Source organism: Gallus gallus, chromosome 6 (genome assembly GCF_016699485.2).
Source record: "Gallus gallus isolate bGalGal1 chromosome 6, bGalGal1.mat.broiler.GRCg7b, whole genome shotgun sequence".
NCBI classification, from domain to species: Eukaryota; Metazoa; Chordata; class Aves; order Galliformes; family Phasianidae; genus Gallus; species Gallus gallus.
In genome coordinates, this window is record NC_052537.1 from 18,997,194 (window position 1) to 19,016,484 (window position 19,291).

Genomic DNA, 19,291 nt, shown 5'->3' on the forward strand with positions numbered 1-19,291 from the left:
ATTTTGCACCTTCAAAATGTGGCATAAGCCATTCCAATGTTTGACAATGAGTAAGATGGGAAACGTCCATTTTACTGTGCCCTGTGCCTAACTGGCAGATTTTATGTATTTTTAAATACTCTTCAGAAGATCTTTCTTAGTAATATACAGTGTAAGTATACAAAGGTTTGCTTCAGCCATGTTGACACGGCTTCAAGGCACGGTGTCTGTGAACAGGGGTATTGCTAGAAGAGAAGGAAAAAACAGAGGAGGGAAGGGAAAGGGAGGGAAGAATAACAAACAGAGTACTGAAAAAAACAAAGCAGAGTACCCATGGGAGGTGCCAAGAGCAAAAGGCAGTGGTAATAACTCGAAATCTCACAAATGGTGCCAAACCAGATAGGGAAGAGGATGTTACACCACTCCAGACACCCAGCAATGACATAAAGCTCCGCCGTGCCAGGTGTGCAAGGGGAAGGCTGGGACTGCCAAGGCAGTGCAGGATGTCTGGGAGCACTAGGAAACGGATGCCCCAGTGCCAAGGTCGGCTGCCAAAGCACTGGAGGGGAGCGTGAAGGCAAACACCTGAAAAACGCAGTTTTGTCATGGCAGGCCGGGGTACAGGGCATAATCCTGGAAAGAAGCTGGCGCCGGGCAAAGCCCCACAGACACCAGGCCGCCTCAGCGACAGCGCTGGCAGCCCGCGGCCTCCCGCGGGACCCGTGCCCAGAGGGGCGGCTCAGAGGCGGCGGGGGGCCGGGCCGGGCGCGCGGGCGGAGCGAGCGGAGGGGGCGGGGATCCGCAGCCGCGCCGGGCGGGCGAAGCGCGGTGCGTGTGCGCGGCCCGGCCCTGGCTCATTATTCAGCGGCCGAGGCAGAAGGCGACGGGAGGTGGTGAGTGCGATGCTTGGGGCTGCGGGGGGGTGGAGGTGATGGCGATTGGGAAGCAGGGGCCGGAGCCGGGCGGGTGCGCGGGGAGCGGCGGCGCCGCGGGGGCCGGGCCTGGCCGCTTTGTTTACGTTCCAGCGCGGGGGCAGCGGGACGGCAGCAAGCGTGGCGGGGCCGGGCCGGGCCGGGCCCTTTTCTTCCTGCGGGGCTCTTCGCGCTCGTGACCTTCCGTGCACGCCGGGCTCCGCCGTGGCCCGGTGGTGCGGGGGCGGCTGGAGGTGCCTGGGCGGATAATGGCGGGGGCCTCTTTGTTGGTGTGACAGGAGGGGCAGCAGGCTCGGCGCCGGGCTCCTCCTCTTCCCCGGGCGGGGGGCAGCAGCCCAGGCCGTGGGCAGCTCTGGCAGCCCGGCCCTCGGTGCGGGGAGGTGCGAACGTGGCCGTGGGCAGCCACATCTGTGCTGAACTTCCATGACCTTGCCTTTAAAATGCCTCCTGAAGCAAAAAACACTTCCCACAACTGCTCCGATTATAGGGTTGGGGGAGGTGGGCAATGCCTTTGATTCTTTGGCCTTTTAGTTCTCATGTTCTTTGCAAAAGGAGTGAGCTGTCTCTTTGCAAATTTTCTTTGCACTTTGTTTCCTCCATGTCATTAACAGCATCAGTTTGGCTCCTGAAGCCTGTTTTCTTATGTTCAGTGTAGTGCTTCCACCAGTGAATCCTGGCTCAGGCACTGCTGATAACCAGAGATACAAGTCCTACTCCATTGTTTTGTTCCCCTGTATACATATAGCGTGGGTTTGAATTTCTGTATCATGCAGAGCAGGCTTGCTGAAGTCTTCCAGACAGTCCAAAAACCCTGTGTGCTTTAGCCTATCTGATAATACAAAAGGTGCTATACTAGTTTGTGGAAGGTGAGCATTGCTTGCCTCCTGGGCATGTGCTTGTAGCATGTAGCAAGCTTATGTTACAGCTGGCTTCTGTGTACAGGTGTGGAGACTTGGCTGTAATGGCACACAGCTGAGGTGCTGAGACACAGCCTTGCTTCTGGAGGTGCCAAGAGAGGTGCTTCTAGGGCAGAAGCACGTGTAGAAGTGTTAATGCATCTCACTGTATCTGTATATCTGCAGATATGTTGGATAGATAACTTTGAACTAATTCAAAGTGCTGTTACAAGAAGAGAAACTGGGCCCAACCTGGTTAAGGATAGCATCTAAGTGAGCTCACTGAATTTGAGTATCCCTTGTGTATAATGAAGGGAAACTCTTCCTTCAGTAATAGCAGAGAAAAATGGGTTGAATTTTGAGTAGTCTTGTTCTGTGATCTCAACATGTGGGGGCAGCCATCTTGTTATTCCCCACTTGATTCAGAGGTGTGTAGCATAGGCTGGTTAGATAGGAACAGTGATCATCCCACATCAGTTTCCTTTCTTTGCTGTAGCTTTTGCTCTATGGTCTCAGTTTCCTCCCTTAAGAGTCTGAATGCCAAGAAGCTCTGATGGGAATGCCTGATTCTGGTAGGGAGTGCTGCAACACAGGTGATGCCCGTACAGGTGCCAGGCACACTCCAGCCTGACTGTCTGATCCTGGCAGTTTCCAGGGCCAACTGGGTGGAAGTGTGATGGGAAGGAAGAATCAAACATCTATTGACCAAAACTTATCCAGAGTTGAAGAGGATGGTGTGTGAAATTGTTGCCTTAACTTTGAAAGGGAATGTTAATAGTGTCCTCCAGTCTTCCAAGCTTTTTTGACCAGGGGTGCCCTTGATTCACAAGATTCAAAGTAATATTGTGAAGTGCCATGTACTTCGTGGAGACTTCTAGGCCAGCAACATTAAAAAAAAAAATCCTCTACTGTGGTATTGAATTTTGTGCTTTGGGACGACTAGTTCTAGGTAGAAGTACAGCTGCCCTTTTGTATGTGTGGCTTTTGTGCTTTAACTTTCAGTAACTGAAAGTTCAGTGGAGAGCAAGGCTTTGGCTGGCTGTGTAGGAGAGCAGGTGTAACAACCTTACAAATTCTTCCGGTAAACTTGTTACATTGTCTACTTGTTACCTAAATACACAAACACTTGGTTATTCGCCTGTATTTCAGTGACTGAATTCATTTTCTGCCTGCAACGTACCAGAAATTACTGTTGTGGTTTCTTTCAGCTACTTGGTTATCTGTTCCCTTTATATTCCCTTTGTTGTTTTTGTTTGTCCTTTCTTCCTCAACTGCCAAATTATTTGAATGGTTTTTCTGTAAAAGATGCATGGAAAGTACGTGCATACATACCTCTTCCTTTCTGAAGTTCTGTCCAGTGTTCTTGATAAATGCAAGTGACCTTGATAGTCTAATGAAGAGTATGGTACGCCATGTCTTAAACTTCATTCTCTTCCTGCTCTTCACCCATGGGGAAGAAGTGCTATGTGCTTACAGTGTTTTTAAAAATGTTATGTTGTATGTATGTAATGTTCGTTGCTGTATTTTTATTTTGACAATCAATCTGCTTTTCATCATAGGTTTTTAATAAAGACTGAATATTTTCTTGCTGTAAATGTGTTCTTAAAAAACAAACAAACAAACCAAAAAAACCCCTGAGTTGTTCTTCATTCAAAACCTGCAGAAACAGAAATCTGTTTATATTATGGGAAGATCTCTCGGTCCTTGAAAGATCTTTAAAAACCCAATTGAAGCTACTTGTGCTGTTTTCCTGCTGTGAAGTTCATCAGAGCACGCTCATGGATTCTGGAAAATAATCTTCACATTACAGAATTAAGCATCCAGATATGTAATTTTCAAATCTTTCTCAATAAGTACCTTTTTTAGATTGAGGTGGAAATTCTACTTTTAAAGTTGATAAAGGCTTTCTGGCTCTCCTTGTGGGAAGATAATTTTTTTACATCTTTTCTGTTTAAGGGGATGTTTCTCCATATATACGATCTATTTGTATGAAAATACACGAATAGTCATTTAACTTGTGGATGTTATTTTTAACTGTGACTGCAGTATCAGTGAATTGGTTGATAAAATCCTCATTTTCAAAGCAGTTACAAGTGTTTCTATTTCTGTAGCATCACACCATAGTTTCACATTCAGTGGCTATCTTGCTTAAGCAATCTTTTTCCCCACCATTCCTCCGTGTTGGCTGCTGTGGGGCAAAATACATCAAGGAACTAACTGATGCAGCTGAAAAAAAAAATAAATTCTTCCATGTGGACTATTTTTCAGCCTGATTAATTCCCTTGTGTCTAAGCAAACAAGTATGCTGTTAGGAGGTAGGAAGACAAGGAGGCTGCTGAAGTGGCTGTTGGTATCAGTTGTGCATGTGCACAAAGATTCACCGATTAGAAGAGTAATGCAATGCAAGTGGATAGGCTTCTTGTGTTCAGCAATGCTTGCTTAAAAAAATCCACGTGCAAATTGAGTCTTCTGCTGACGTTACCTAAAAGCACCCTGAAAAAGCTGTTTATTGTGATTAAACGCACTGTGGAGACCATAAAGAATTGGGGATGAGCACACCTGTGAGAATCATAGAATTATTTGAGTTGGACTAGATGGCTTCTAAGGGTCTCTTCCGACTTGCCTGTAATGAACAGAGCCACCTACAGCTCCATCAGGTGCTCAGAGTCCCATCCAACCTGACCTTGCATGTCTCCAGAGATGGGGCATCTTCTGCCTCGCTGAGCAACCTGTGCCAGTACCTCACCACCATTATTGTAAAAAGCTTCTTCCTTATGTCCAATCTACATCTCCTCTCTTTTAGTTTGAAACAATTTCCCTTTGTCCTATCACAACAGACCCTGCTAAAAAATCTGTCTCTTCTTTCCTGTGTGTGTGTGTATATATATATATATGCATATATATGTACAGGGGCAGGATCACCTCCCTTGCCCTGCTGGCAGTGCTTCTTTAGGTGTACTCCAGGATACAGCTGGCTTTGTGGGCTGCGAGGACACATTGCTGACTCACATTCACCAGTACCCCCAGGTCCTCTTCCACAGGGCTGTACTCCATCCTTACGTCCCCCAGCTGGTACTGATAGCACAGCTTGCCATGACCCAGGAGCAGACCTTGCTCTTGCATTTATTGAACCTAACGAGCTTCAACTAGGCCTGCTGCTCAAATTCGTCAGTGTCTCTCTGTTAGGCAGCCAGTGCTGACCTAGAAGTTTTCAGCCATTAACTTACTGTGGATGGACATTCTCTTCCACATCTATCTGTATTAATCGTTTCAAAGCAAGTGAGTATCAATAAGGGGGCCTTTATGGAAAACAAGGAGCATGTAAATTTTTGAATGGAGGCTGAAGATGTGGTGTTGTAGGACTGATAACTGCTTGTGTTTCTTTCTTTAAATACTATTTGTGAAGAAATGCTTTCCTGGTGAGGCAGTGCTTTACTTAAGACTAAAAAGTGGATGTCAGGAACATTAAGTTAAAATGGTAAATGTTTTCTTTTTATTATAGGTTATATTTTATGTATAGGAGTACAAATGCCTGCTAATGTTTTGTGGTGCTTCAGAAATACTTAGCATTTATCGTTTTAGATTTTTCTGCTTGGTAGAGGCAGCTGTTCATTTAGTGTTCAGAACTTCCCTTGTAGCTTTTTCCAGCCCATTATAACTCAGTAATAGATGAAGCCTTCAGGAAAAACGTGTTTGGAATACCCTACTCCTTTTCTGTCCCAGCTCTTTCTCAAAATGTGGAACTGCAGGTGTATTTCACTGATGAGTTTGAGCTGTTTGTATACACCAAATATTGAGTGGAATTTTACTACTATTTATCTGTAAAAAAAATCTTGTGGCAAAACTGCAGCATTGCTCAGCTGTGACTGGTATTGTTTTAAGAAATGTGTGGTCTTAGAATTTGAAAGTGGTGCCAAGAAGCTCAGGGCCGCTTGGTGGTGGGCAGAGTACATTGCCTTAAAAAAATATGGGAAACAAATAGCAATAATTTATCGTTGTATGATATACCCTTCAATTAAATGAATTTGAATTTGAACTATTAAATCAAAATGGATGAGAATTGCAATGTATTTTAAAAGTAGAACTTAAATTTTCTTTAGTTGATATAAAAATTGGTGTATGAGCTCAGTGAATGCACCAGGCATGATAGCAAGTCTCCTTTGGTGTGCTAGAAGATTTTCCCAGTCTGCGTAGCATAAGGAATACTCCAGTTCACTGTCTATTTCCAGAAGAGCCAATAGTGCATAGTGCTTTGCTCTGCCATTGGCTTTTGTGCAAAGACTTTGGGTGCAAACTCCTCCAAGAGGCTGAGCTAACAGCGTCAGACTGGTCTGGTTCTGTGTCTGCACAGACAGTCCTCACAAAGAGAACTGCCCAAGCACCTCTGTTCACAGTAGTGTTACTTCAGCTGTTCTTTATTTTGTAAAATGTTTTGTCAAGCTTTTTCTACTGCCTGCATTTTTCTTAAATTTGTGTGTGAAGAGATGATAATCTTGATGTACTAAGCTTATAATTAGTAGTAACGCTTTTCTTCTCAACTTTAGGCACTTTTCTCCTAAGTGGTTAATAGCTAATCCTTGTTTCTTTTCCTGTCCAAATGGTTTGCCTGTAAGCGTGTTACTAAAATAAACCTCATAGTTGTTGTCCATATTGTCACTTTTGTTGTTGGATAAATGCTGCTTGATATGCGAACAGATGGGATGCTTATTAATCTTTCTCAGTTGGAAACTGTAGACTAATGCTAGATGGTGACCGGCAAGAAGTATGCTTTGGTCATCTGTATTGCAAACAAAGCGAATACTGTATATGCAAGTGCTCGTGTGCTTACACTTCAAATAGACAAAAAAGGGAAACATTAATTCTGTAGTAACGCTGGAAAGCCAATTCCCTGGAATTGTGAATTTTGAGTTTTTTGGTTTTTTGTTTTAAAAAACAACATGCAAATCTGACAATCTCTGATTATTCTGTTCATGTACCAAGCTATTTTTAACTATAAAGCCTAAAAGTATACAGGCAAATATCTTGGTATTTACTCTTAACTATGAACTGTGGCTAAAATGCATGCTCCAGTCATTGTAGTCTGTGTCCGTTCATTCTTAAATGCTTATCTTGTATCTCAGTTTTCTAAACAAAACCTCAACTGTCTCCTATCTAGTGTTTTGTTTGTAGTGAAATGAGAAAAACGATCACCAGGTATCACATTTCTGGCTGTGTTCTCAGTTAGGGAAGTGCCCAGCTCTGTGGATGTATGTGGTCATATGCACTTGGGTGCATAAACTGATCCTTCCACTGGCTGTGGCTGGGGGCCACTGATGGGGAGCAGCTCTTACAGCCCAAGGCCTGAAGCTCCTGGGGAAGGAGAAGCTGACCAGAAGGCAGCATGGAAGGCCAGTTAGAAATCAGGAAGAGCCTGGCTAGCAGGTATAGAGAGGGAGTTGTTCACATCTGTGGGGCAGTTGCCCAGCTCCTGCTATAGTAATGCTCTACAGTTCACACATGTTCTGTGTTGACTCAGAGACAAATGAGGGAGTGGCTGTCACTGGGCTGCTCAGGTGCTGGAGGTGGAGGAGGGATGGGGGCAGCTGGAGCAGAGGAAGGCACAGGTGGGAGTTTAATTACTGCCATTAAGAAGGGTCATAGAGATGGTGGAGCCAGGCTCAAAGGTGCACAGTGAAAAGAATAAGGCTCATAAGCTGTAAAAATAGAAATTTCAATTGACCATGAAAGGAATAGCTTCCCGTTATGAAGTATGGAGCACTGCCAAGGTCCCAGGGCATTATAGAACGTCCATCTGTGGAGACTTTCAGCAATGCTCTGAACAATCCTATACAAATATAGGTTTGAAAGTATGCCTGTCTGGAGCAGATAGATGATCCCCAGACATTGCTTCCAAGCCATGCTATGATTCTACTGTTTGTGAGTTTATTTTATTTTTGAGGTAGCTTAAGGTAGTTGGTGAAACAAAGGCACGGATGATGTAGATAAAAAGGCTGTTAGAGGCTGTGGAGGAAAAAACAGTGAGATGTGATAAGTATCTTCTTTCAAGTCTGCTAGTGGCAACACTGGCATTTCTCTGCTCTGCACTGAGCTTTCCAGCTGATTAGGCCGAAAGTGCTTGCAGGCAAATGTAAAGAACAAAACAAAGGTTATGGTGCCTATCATGCCTGTGTTCACTGTGGTGAACGTAAAATCCCATCTTTGACAGAACAGCCTGAAGTACCCAGCAATGCAGCCAGCTGAAGTTTGTCCAGGCTTGCCTTCTGCAGAGGCGGAGCATGTGATCCTCTGCTGGGTGGGCAATGGTTCCTCCTGGAGATGGTGGCACAGAGCAAACCAGGTGTGATTCCCAGCTGGTAATAACTGCAGTTCATGTTGCAGAGAAGTGGTAGGGCTAATGCCAGCTGGGGGAAAGAAGAGCCTCATTAGGTCCAGAAATCCTTTTGTGCTCTTGGCCTTATGGTTGTGCTGCTTTCAGGAGGCATCTTGCAGCATTTTATTTTTATCTTTTTTTAGTTACTGGTCATTAAAAGTACAATCACATTAGAATTATATTAATGTCAAACATAAAGGAAGGGGAGGCGAGCAGAATAGGGAGTTACACCCAGAGTGTTTTGCCTCTTAGGGAAGCATCTGTCCTGGGGTTAGGACCTGTAGACACTTAAACACGTGCACACAGCTGTTCACACATGGCTCTAAGATGGTTCTGTGGGAAATCTGATGTCAGTGATAGTGCATCTCTGCAGGCCCTAAATGTATTCTTTAAAGTTTTAGAGCCTAAGTTCATGCCAGAATGAAACCGATAGTAGGTATTGATGCTTCCTGGATCTTAAGTATAAAAATACAAACATTGCTTCTAGCATTTAGTCTTAAGTTTTATTATGGAAACAATAAAAAGTAAACGTGGCAGTTGATGTGCTGGTCAGCATGGATCAGTTGGTGACTGGTCATTGTGCCTGTGTTTTGGATGGAGGGAAACACAACTTCCTGGGCAGTTTGGAGAAAGAAGGGTAGTAACACGATATCCTAAGCTTTACTTTGTTAGCGGTGGGCTTTGTTGTGGGCTAAGTCCCCTTGTTTCATTTAGTGCCAAAAGTGAATATTCAGGAGATGCACGATAACAGAAAGATCATTGTGTGTGAGAGTGGTTCATTTAACAAGCAGTCAAGCTTTCGAGCAGGGTGACTTTCTTTTCATGGCTTCTTGCAGTGCAAAGCTCCTCCTTGTTGCACAACAGCCAGTGTTTTGTCCGCTGTTTATTAAACTGAAACATGACAAGATCTTTGTGCCACTTGTATGTCAAGATGTGGCACAGAAAAAGTTCAGTTTCTAATAAGCTTACGTTGGTCATACAAGGGTCTCATTGATGATAACATGGAGTTGAGGGGAAATCAGAAAATCTCGGTGTGACTAGAGCTACTTTATTCTTCTCTTTTATCTGAGGTTGGTTCTTCCTTCTTCTCCTCAGAAATGTCCTCATCACAACTCTTAGTGTGTCACTAGCATGCAATGCATGTGCTTCTGAAGGTTTTGTTCTTGAATAAAGAATGGGAATTCTTGGGCTTCCTAGTTTAGGAACTTCTGTCTTAGCAGTATTTTTTGTAAGACTTCAGGCACTACTGAAGTCCAAGAGGAAGAAGAGAAGTTGGATACCAGAACACACTCTATTGCTGCTTGTAGTGCATCCAGCACATCAGTGTCATTTCCTACAAACGACCTCGAATGCAAAGCCTTTATTTTGAAATGTAGTTTAAAACCCCAGTGCTCCTCACCAATAAATGATTGTGTGCAATACTGTATGGCATTACAGGCGAGATGCTGTGGCTGTGTTATATTTTAAAGTTCCTCGTTCCATCCTAACGCTCTTATTGCTGAGGTATTTAATGCCAAATACTTGAGACAGGATTTCGTAGCACTTTAATCTGCTTGTATTTAACAGATAAATGAATGAATTAGTGAAAGTAGCACATTTGTAATTGGATTCTAAGTTTTTGTAACTGGGATTTAAAGTTAAAACCTTTTACAGTTACTATTTTTGGTCAAACTTTTGATGTGATTCTTTAATGCACTTTTAAAATATAATGAAAACTTTTCCCCCCAGCTGTTTTGTGGCTCTCTGCTTTCTGGTGTTCTGTAGCAGCTGTCTTCTTCACTTTTGGTATTTAGTATTTTCGGTCACTTGGTATCTTTTCTTTGCTCATGTCCTTTAAACGAATCAGAGAATCTTTAAGTCTGCTGCTTCTGCTGAAACGCATAGCTTCGGGATACTTCATCTTCCTCTCTGAGAAGAGGTTCAAGAACATGCATTTCCTCCTACCCCAGAGTAACCCTGGAACCAGATTTCTCTTCTGGCCTTGTGCAGATCTTGTTGAGGCACCCTGAATGATATTTACTGATGGCCTGCCTTCTGATACTGTATTAATGCTTTGCTAGCAGTCTCTGGATGGGTAGAGACCTTGCATACACAGGCAAATTTTTGTCACTTTTGCCTATGACTAGAAATACCATTCCTTTAGGTAGGTAGCTGAAACAGAACACCCGGATTGAGAACTTATTCTCAGCTCATGAATTTCAAGTTAGACTACTGATAAGCTTTTTAAAATACCTGAGTAAGTTGAGTAGGCTATGACATAAGATTCTGCCCCCAGGGGATGTGTATAACGCGATATGGAGTTGCATTTGCTGGAGTGCAGTAGTTCCAGTTGTGTGGGAGGGGTCTCATTTAAGTGGGACTGTTAACTTGTTTTCATATCATGCTTCTGGACACCGTTGCATTTGGTATTTCCCAGCTTTCTGAAGTCTTGCTTCCCTGAATTTCCACTGTCTTCAGATTTTAACATTGTAAAAATAACAACAAAAAATGCTAGTAACAAATATACCCTACCATAAAACTGAGAATAGCCTGTAGAAAACAGAATGGTGTTTTTAATAGCCATCTGTAAGATTCCTCCTTCCTTGTAGCTTTGTTTTGTACTTATATATTCTAAGCCTTTTAAAAAATGTTTACCTTGAACCTCTCTCCATCTACTGTCCTTTTGTATTATCTTTGTTTGAAAAACGATTAAGGAAGTGGAAGATCCTTGCCTTATCCTATTATTTCTGTAAAAGAGAGTTTTTCTAAGAATAGTCCTTTAATCTGCTGTCATAATGGCTTCCATGCCAAACTATAGAATTACACAAGTTTTCTTCTGATGGAGCCATTTTAGTTTATGATTTCTGGGGCAAAACTGACCCCCAAGAGACAGTTGGGAAAGTGTTACTTTCATATATTGTGATAATGGGATTCATCATGGATCCGTCTGTAGAGAGGCAGGTTCTTGTGACGGTATGTTGAAGAAGCTGCAAAGACCCAGTCCTGTGAAATGTAGTACAGCAGAGTATTTGCAGAGTAAGATTTCTTTGGTAGATATAGCTGTATTCGTTCTGATAACATTTCTTCTTCAGAAATGATACCAGCTTCGTTCTCTTTATGAAGAATTAAAACTCTAGAATCTGCTTAAAAAAATAAAAGCTTTAGAAGAGAAGTAGGCTGAGAATCTTCTGGGTTACAAATGCTGGCTTACAGGCTGTTCGTACTGCAGACTATCTGCCTCTTTATTTACATCTTCATGACACGTGAATTCTAAACCTATCTTAAAAGCGAAGGCTATTTGTCTTAAGAAATCTCTACAGCTGTCTAAACTCTTCTTTAAAAAAGCTTAAGAATGGAGAAGAACTCTGCAATGTGTTGCATTAGAAATACATCTCACTGTGCGACCTCCTCTGTTGATCTGTGCGGTATGTCCTTATCTCCACACAAAGTACAGGGACCTGGAAAGCTTACTGTTCAGAATGCCATATAGTCGCATAGTGCTATGATATATGGGATGAGAAGTGATCTATAACTTAGCAAGGATATGTATGTTAAAGAAGCCCTGCTGGCCCAGAGGAGCACTTAGCAGGGAGGGTGGGCTGATGTTCTGCAGCAGCTGTGTTTACTCGCTGCTCATGTTACAGGAAAGGACTTGACCATGAGAAGTGCAGGAACAAGGCATGTGTTGCATACTGCTTTGTTGCTGGCTTGGGTATCTGAGGCCTCACTTGGGCTCTGGGTAAATCTCAATGTACCCAACTCTTAGTACAGTTCTCAAACTGCTTTAAGTACATGCATTGGTGACTCTCTAGCATTTGCTTTGTTTTCAGAATATGTGCATTTTTAAAAACATATATACCAGAAACCAGGAAATGTGCCTAGCCCCAAGTGCCTGCTGTTCACAGATGGTGAGGAAGTGTCGGGTTTCCTCTCCCCTTCCATATACCAGCAGACTTCCTTGCTTCCTTAGTGGAGGGAGGGAGAGATAGCAGAAGGAATGGTAAATAAGCAAAAGTTTTCACATTGCATGAAGCTGATAGCATGTGTTCCCTTATTGCTTTCTCTTTCCTTGTCTTCAGGCTGACAAGGAAGAGCATCTATCTGCTAGGCTTACTGGGTAGTTCATTTCTTCTGTTATGATTGCATCCTCTTTTCCCAGATCAAATATTTGCTGGTTCATTTTCAGTTGCAACAGTTTTTAAAAGCTAGGTTGTTAAATGGGGTATTGCATGGCACGGAGGTACTGGCCTGTGCCCATGCAGCTGTCTGTAGGTCTTGGTTTCACTGGATATGCTCACATGAATGATGTGATTTCTAGACAGTGCTATTTATTTTGACTTGCCTTCTCAATCTTTTGTTTTCTGGATCTTGGTTCTGTTTTATTTTATGTGGCTTCCCATGTTACCAAGTTAGAACTTCTAGTGTCCGTAATCAACACTTAGAAATATCTGAAGGGAGAGTGTTGGGAGGATGGGGCCATCCTCCTTTTGGTGGTGCCCAGTGACAGGACGAGGGGCAGTGGGTGCAACCTGGAACCCAGGAGGTTCCATCTGCGCATTAGAAAGAGCTTCTTTACTGTGAGGGTGGCAGAGCACTGAGCCGGGCTGCCCAGAGAGCTTATAGAATCTCTTTCTCTGGAGATGTTCAATGCCTGTCTGGATGCTTTCCTGTGCAACCCACTGTAGGGATCTGCTTTAGCAGAGGGTTGAGCTAGATGATATCCAGAGATCCCTTCCAACCCCTGTGATTCTGTGAATTTATATTTTGCCCACTTGCCTGAAGTCTGTGTATAATTTTCTTTTGTAACCAGCTGCTTTAGGGACTGTCATAAAGGGGAGAAAAAAAGTGAGTAGCTCTAAAAGTGCCCAAGGTCGGTTTCAGTCATATGAATGTGTATAAGATAACTAGAAACATGCAGTCCCATGGATCTTTTTCTTGTGCTTTGAGGTGATCTATTTTATTGTCTCCATGCTGTTAATAAGTAATACTATAACTCTTCATAAGGACTCTGTATTTGTTCTTTTTAGTGGGAGGCCTGTAGTTCATAAGCTGGTATTATGTTGACAGTATTTTAGAGAGAAAATGATATAAGATTGAGAAGGTGGATTGGGTACAATCTTCCCAGCTTGAGCTTTATTGATAAAAAGCAGATTGAAATGGGAATTGCTGCAAAAGTCATGTATAATTTGTGACTAATTGGATGTATTGATACATTTATTATTCTGCTCTTTGTTTTCCTGCTTATGCAGTGTGTATGGTGTCTATGTATCTGACACAGTCAGTTCTCTACTGATTTTGATTGGATTTTAAAGTGAATGTTTTAGAAGCAACGCAAATTATATTGATTGTCTTATTTTGGGTGTTTTGTAAGAGGTGTTTCACAACATGAGAATCCTCTTTAGAAGCGTGCATAGCAGTTTACTATTGATTTTTATGTAGAGGGTATTCAAATATTGTAGTTGCACGTTCCGTGTTTGAAGCTTGTGCAGCTGACCCTACCCAGATAGAGCAGTTTTTCAAACCACTTCAGAGAATGTTACCAGTTGGTTTGCATAAATGCATACTTTGAGCTTCTGAGGGAAATGCGAAGTGGTTGTGTTGGCCTGGTCTGTGCTCTGCAGGGAGCTGTGTGCGAAGTCCCTGCTGGAGCTGGGCGGGCCTGTCTGTGCCAGCTGGCCAGCAGCACTGGGGAGTGGAGCTGTGTTTAACAGCAGGAGTTGTTTTTGCAGCTTCCTAGTGTTAGGATGTGATCCCGCACTTACATATCCCTAGACAAGTGCTAGTATCTGTAACTAACTCCCTTAGTTACTGTTATTTTATTCCTGCCAATCACAGGTCTTTTGTTACTATTAAGAACTTCTACTATGGTAGTTACATCTGACAGTATTTCAGGAAGTTTGGAGCTACTCCAAATGTGGAAATAGAAAAGCTTACAGTTGCCTGGTCCTAAAATCTCTTGGTGCCACTCACTTTCTCCAGCTTCACATTTCTCCAGTTTCAGGGTCAGCTGTTAATGCTTTGGCACCAGTGAGTGCACCGTGGGGCCGAGCTGGTGGTTGCTTCTGGCTGCCTGTGTTTGAATGTAAGTTAGGGCAGGGAATTCAGGTGATGGCGTGTAAAACATGGAGTTGAAAATAGCGCTTGAACAGTGCTTGTCATGTATCCCTTCTTTTAGTATGAAACTTGTAGTGCTGTTTGTGAAACGTTAGTAATGAGGTTCCCGAAACTCCAACTGCTTTGTGGAAACATTCGCTTCTGGCTTAGGCACTGTGGTGTGGATCAGATACGCCTGAGGGGAGCAGTGCTAGGCAACATGCCAGCTGCAGGTCCCTGCCCATGTGGCTAAACCCTGCATGGCTCCAGTGACACCACACCACATGTCCCCCCCGCCTCCTTGCTCTTTCCCTGTGTAGGAAGAGTGTGCGGAGGCAAAACTCAAGGGGCTGCATTTCCAGCAGCTGATACTGGAGAGCTCTTCTTGGGAAATAAGCTTGTTCCTTTTCCCTGTAGAAAGCCCTGCCTGAGGCTGGCAGGAGCTCTCCTCTCCCTTCCCTCCCTCTGCAGCAAGGAGGAGGTTCCCAAGTGCTGGTGATTGGGTTCAGTCAGGCCACTCGCCCACGCTCTGTGCAGTGCTTCTGTGCCGGCTGCACACCAACAGAAGCTGCTAGAAGCGGGAGCAGATCAGTTTAAGATGAGAAATGAAAATGCCTGTTTGCTATCATTTAGTGCTTTTGAGATGCAGTTCCTTCTTTGTGTTAGGGTGAAGTGCAAGGTCAGGAGTTTGTGAGGATGGAAGGAACTGTGTCAGTGTTGAAGTGCAGGGAAGCCTCTGCTGGAAGCTGCAGACAGGGTAGTTTGATCCTAAAGCTGGTGGCAAATATTTATGAAGTGAAGAAGGAAATAGGGAATGGATATCATGTACTTCTATGTCTGTGGTGAGAAATGTGGGACTGTAGAGCAGAAGCAACCCGGAAACTGGAGAGATGATGTAGGTATCAGTCGCTACTAATATGGCACACAAAGCACCTGGAGATTATTGGGGTCTTGTATATTACAGTGGTTGTTAGAAAGCTCCCCATATGCTGAGGTGATAGGATTACTTGTCTGCTCCAAACAGGACTAGGATCCGGGGAGAGACATCTGTTCTGGAGATTAAAATCCAATTATCAATCTTGTTTTGTGAGGGGCTCTTTCAAAAACTGACAAATCCTTGAGACCCTCTTGTTGACAATGCTAGCTTGAATTCAGCAGAATTTTAGATTTTCTTAGGAGAATTTCTATTGACAACTGATAGAAATAAGTATAAACTTCTTTCCAGGTTAAGAACTTAGAAGAATTTTAGATATCTTACAAGTAGCTTATCAAAGCAGTTTTATGCAAATATTCTTTTCCAAGCAGTGTAATTAGTTGATCTTTGTCACATGGAAGACATGCGTCCTCCTTTGCTTAGAGCCTCTTGTTGTGCTCACAACCTTCACAAACACAAACTATGTAGTAGGTTGCTCTGAAAGTAATGCCTCTTTCTTATTTCCATAGAAATAACAACAGATAAAAAGAGCACAATAATACTATTTGATAGCTATGCTTTTTTGCCGGTGATGGACAAGAGCCTACATGCTGTGCTCATAAACATCAGCACCAGTGGAGGTGACCCACTGTTGCCACTGCTGAAATGCACCACTGCCACCTCACCGTGCTCACTTCCACTGTTTGGTGTCCATAAACATTCATCAAGTGTTGATGGATGTCACTGGGTGCCGTTTTTTCTGCATGGAGAAATTCAATTCCAAACCTCTGCTTCAAATGCACTCCCATGTCAGACACCATGTCAGAGTGGCAGAAGCTAAGCACAGCACTCCTATATTGCAGATGTACATTAGGTTAAGTGTGAGGCACTTCTGTGTCAATTATGCACAATCTAGGGACCTCATCAAATGTAGGTCTACTTTAAGAGTAGTTTAGGCAATTGTGTGCAAGTTGTTCTACTTAAAACCATCTGGTTTGTGAATACATAATTTGAAAGCTACGCAGAATTTTAAGAAAATCCTATAGACAACAATGAGAATATTTCATTTTAGAATAGGATTCAGATTTTTCAGGCTTCTTAAGCGTTTCTGATAGTCGAGTAATGTCATACCGCAGTGCTTACCCAGCTGATTTTAACGCCCTTTTCTAAATTCCTTATCTATTGGCATTTAACGGACCTTGAAGCATTGCAGAGTATGGCTTTCAGTTCCAAGGGTGGTGTGAAAAAAGAGAACATTAAAACCCTGGTTACACCTGTGAATAGCTAAGCAAGCTTTGAATTTACCTTTAAGAAACAGAATTATTTTGTTCCTCATTTCCTGAATTTGAGCATTTCAAGCATTTGTTTTATTAACTATCTGAAAACAAGGTTCCATTTACAAGATGCCATTTAGCAGATGTCCAGAAGCCTTTAAATGTGACAGCTGAAAATTAGACAAGCATTCACAAATGCAGGATGCATACAAATCAGTGATGTTTGAACTGTGTTCTCACAAATAAATAAAATTCATGAATGCGAGAGCTTTCTATGTCCTGCACAATTGTTTTGCTTTCAGTAGCAATCTAACATATACTTGAAGTACTGTTGGCATCCATTACACATTTCTCTACCTTAGTTATAGATTCCTATGGAATATTAACTTCTGTGCTTTTAGCTACTCTTATTTCAATTGGAATTTTCCAAGTAGAATTATTGATATAAATGATCATTGATATCTATCTTATGTCATTATGATGTTAATTAATGTAACTGTTTTGTTTTATAACCACCTGTCACCATTTCTGCATCTTTAACCATCATGTTCTTCATTTTGTCTCTCTATAAACAATGGACTTGTGCAGTAGTCTGACTCCTTGAATGTAAACCAGTTCTTCCTGGAACCCTCTGATCTTTAGCATGGAGATTGCTACCTTCATTGGTACTTTTGTTGTACTTAGGTCATGTCTTTCCCCACAGACTGTTTGCTGGTTTAGTGTCCTAATTTTCTTCTTTTAAGCTCTTAGCAGAAGATTGCTGTAGAAAACTTGTAACTAATGGTGGTGGTTCCTTCCAATGATTTTTCTCATTTTGTGTATTTTATTACATTGCAAGGCATTAGGGTATGAAAATGTCTTCTCAACTGTACTCCTTTACACAGTCGGATCCAACTGAATACAATTTGTTATGTAAATGGATACTGAGAATAAGGCATTGTGCGCTATAGACTATATGGCCAAATGCAGCATGGTATGAATCCTTGATTTTCATTCCTTGTTGCCTAGCAAAGGTATAAAACAGCAATTAACAAGCAGTCTTAGAGTCTTAGCTGTACAGAGCATATGTTTCTCCACCCTTTAAGTTGGCAGTATGCAGTCTATATGCGTGTCCCTTGTGGGAAAATTATCTCTTGGGTTCCACTTCTCTTTCTCAAAGGGAGTGAGATGTCTGAAATGTATGCTTTTTGTCAGTTTACAAGGCAACCTTTGAAGCTTTCCTGTTAGCTGTTACTGTCTCTTCTGAGAAGAGTGCAGAAGAGGTCATAAAATATTTCATGCTCTTACATAAACTGAGAGATTCTTTCTTCCATAAAGCCTGTTCCATTTCTTTCCCTCTGTGTGCCTGGAGTGCATGCATTCAGGTCACTGCATCATGGAAGTCTATTATACATGCGTTGTTTTTAAAGTGATTTCTGATTGACAGAGCACAGAGTTGGCATCTAATTGATGTGAAGGCTAGCAGGTGTGATAGCCAAGAAAACATTATTTGATGATAGCGCTGCACTGAAGTGAAATACTCAGATGTCTTGTAGAAAGTGCAGTTTTCCAATTAAATTCTAATTGCAGATACATAACGTTTCTGCACTTAACCCAGGGATACAACTCTTAGGGCCTCTTTGAGCTGGGAGAGGTCTCTTAGTTGTCTGCTGTTTCACCTTAACTTCTCAGGGTCCTAAAAGCAAAATGTCAGATTGCCCAAATCCAGCCTTAGTGACCTAATGGCACAGACCTGATAATCTTGGCTGTACCATCAGCTCTATGTAGCCATAAACCTCAGCTGAGCCAGCTCTGGTTTGAACTCATTAACTTACATTGCGCGTGGAGGTGTCATGAGCGGAGCTGATGCTCTGCTGCGTTGCTGACCCCTTTATAGCACTGTCAGGTATAGATCACAGTTTTAAAAAGTGTCCAACAAAGTGGGATCTGGCATGAACAGCACCTCTCTCAGTCTTCTAAAAAAGTCAGTCTATGCATTCTTCATAGGCAGGTCTATTGAATCTGTCACTATTGTTTATATTTTTTATTGAAGTCTCTGGCCATTACTAAGGTTTTTAGTGCACCTGCATTGAGATTTTAAGGAAAAACTGAGAATGTGGGATTACCTCTCATTCCCACCCTTCCAATCCCAAATCCTCTATTTATCTGATGTATTTAGGCTTACTAGAAAAATATTTTAGCATACACTGTCCATATGTTGTCTTCTGTCTTGAAAAATAAACTGAATGCTTTATGTCTTATACACAAAGATTAAAATTAGTATTAAAATACAGCAGTGTTTTATCTTACAGATATTTACAATTCAACAAGTTTATGTAGAACAGTCTTGAGAAACACCAGGGTACGTGGTCTGTCTTTAAACAGAAGTCAATTACAGAAGTATGTGTATTTATACATAAACATTACTATCCATGGTTTCTTTTATTCTAACATCTTACTGCTGTCCTAAATATGTTTAAATTAAAGCTGGGTGAAGAGATTTGGTTAAACTTGATTGTCAGTATTACTCATTTGTGGAGGAGGAGCAGAATGGAGTGTCAGTGAAACATTTTATAAATGTCCATACTTTGCAAGGTTAGCCATAATATTTACTGTCACAGACTTGTGCTGTTTGTCTTTTAATTTTTTTTAAGTTGCTTCTTGTCTTAAATCTTGAAAGACGTTTACAAGTACAGTGGATCCAAGTATTTAACACTGTCGTGTTTTTACAACTTCATCAGACTATAAAAGAAGCGATGAGCAGACTGAAGATGGTCAACCATCTTCAGATGACCATCTTCAGTCTCAAGCAAAACTAATTAATTCTAGTCCCTATTAGTGGACTCAAAGAATTACGCACAGTTTGAGATGAGGAG

The 19,291-nt window shown here is 42.3% G+C and overlaps 1 protein-coding gene across 10 annotated transcripts in view; it reads left to right on the top strand.

Moving 5' to 3' along the window:
- Window positions 1-364: 364 nt before the first annotated feature.
- The window catches only part of MAPK8 (mitogen-activated protein kinase 8), a 48,856-nt gene continuing 29,929 nt past the window's right edge, over window positions 365-19,291 (top strand). For 5 of the 10 annotated variants that reach the window (XM_025151966.3, XM_004942132.5, XM_004942133.5 and 2 more), the window contains exon 1: window positions 764-872. The gene's annotated coding sequence lies outside the window, so the exon portion shown is untranslated. Of the gene's footprint in view, window positions 443-763; window positions 873-4,992; window positions 5,087-19,291 lie in introns of those variants that run through there. The other 5 variants (XM_040703166.1, XM_046942979.1, XM_046942981.1 and 2 more) reach the window with 2 other exon arrangements.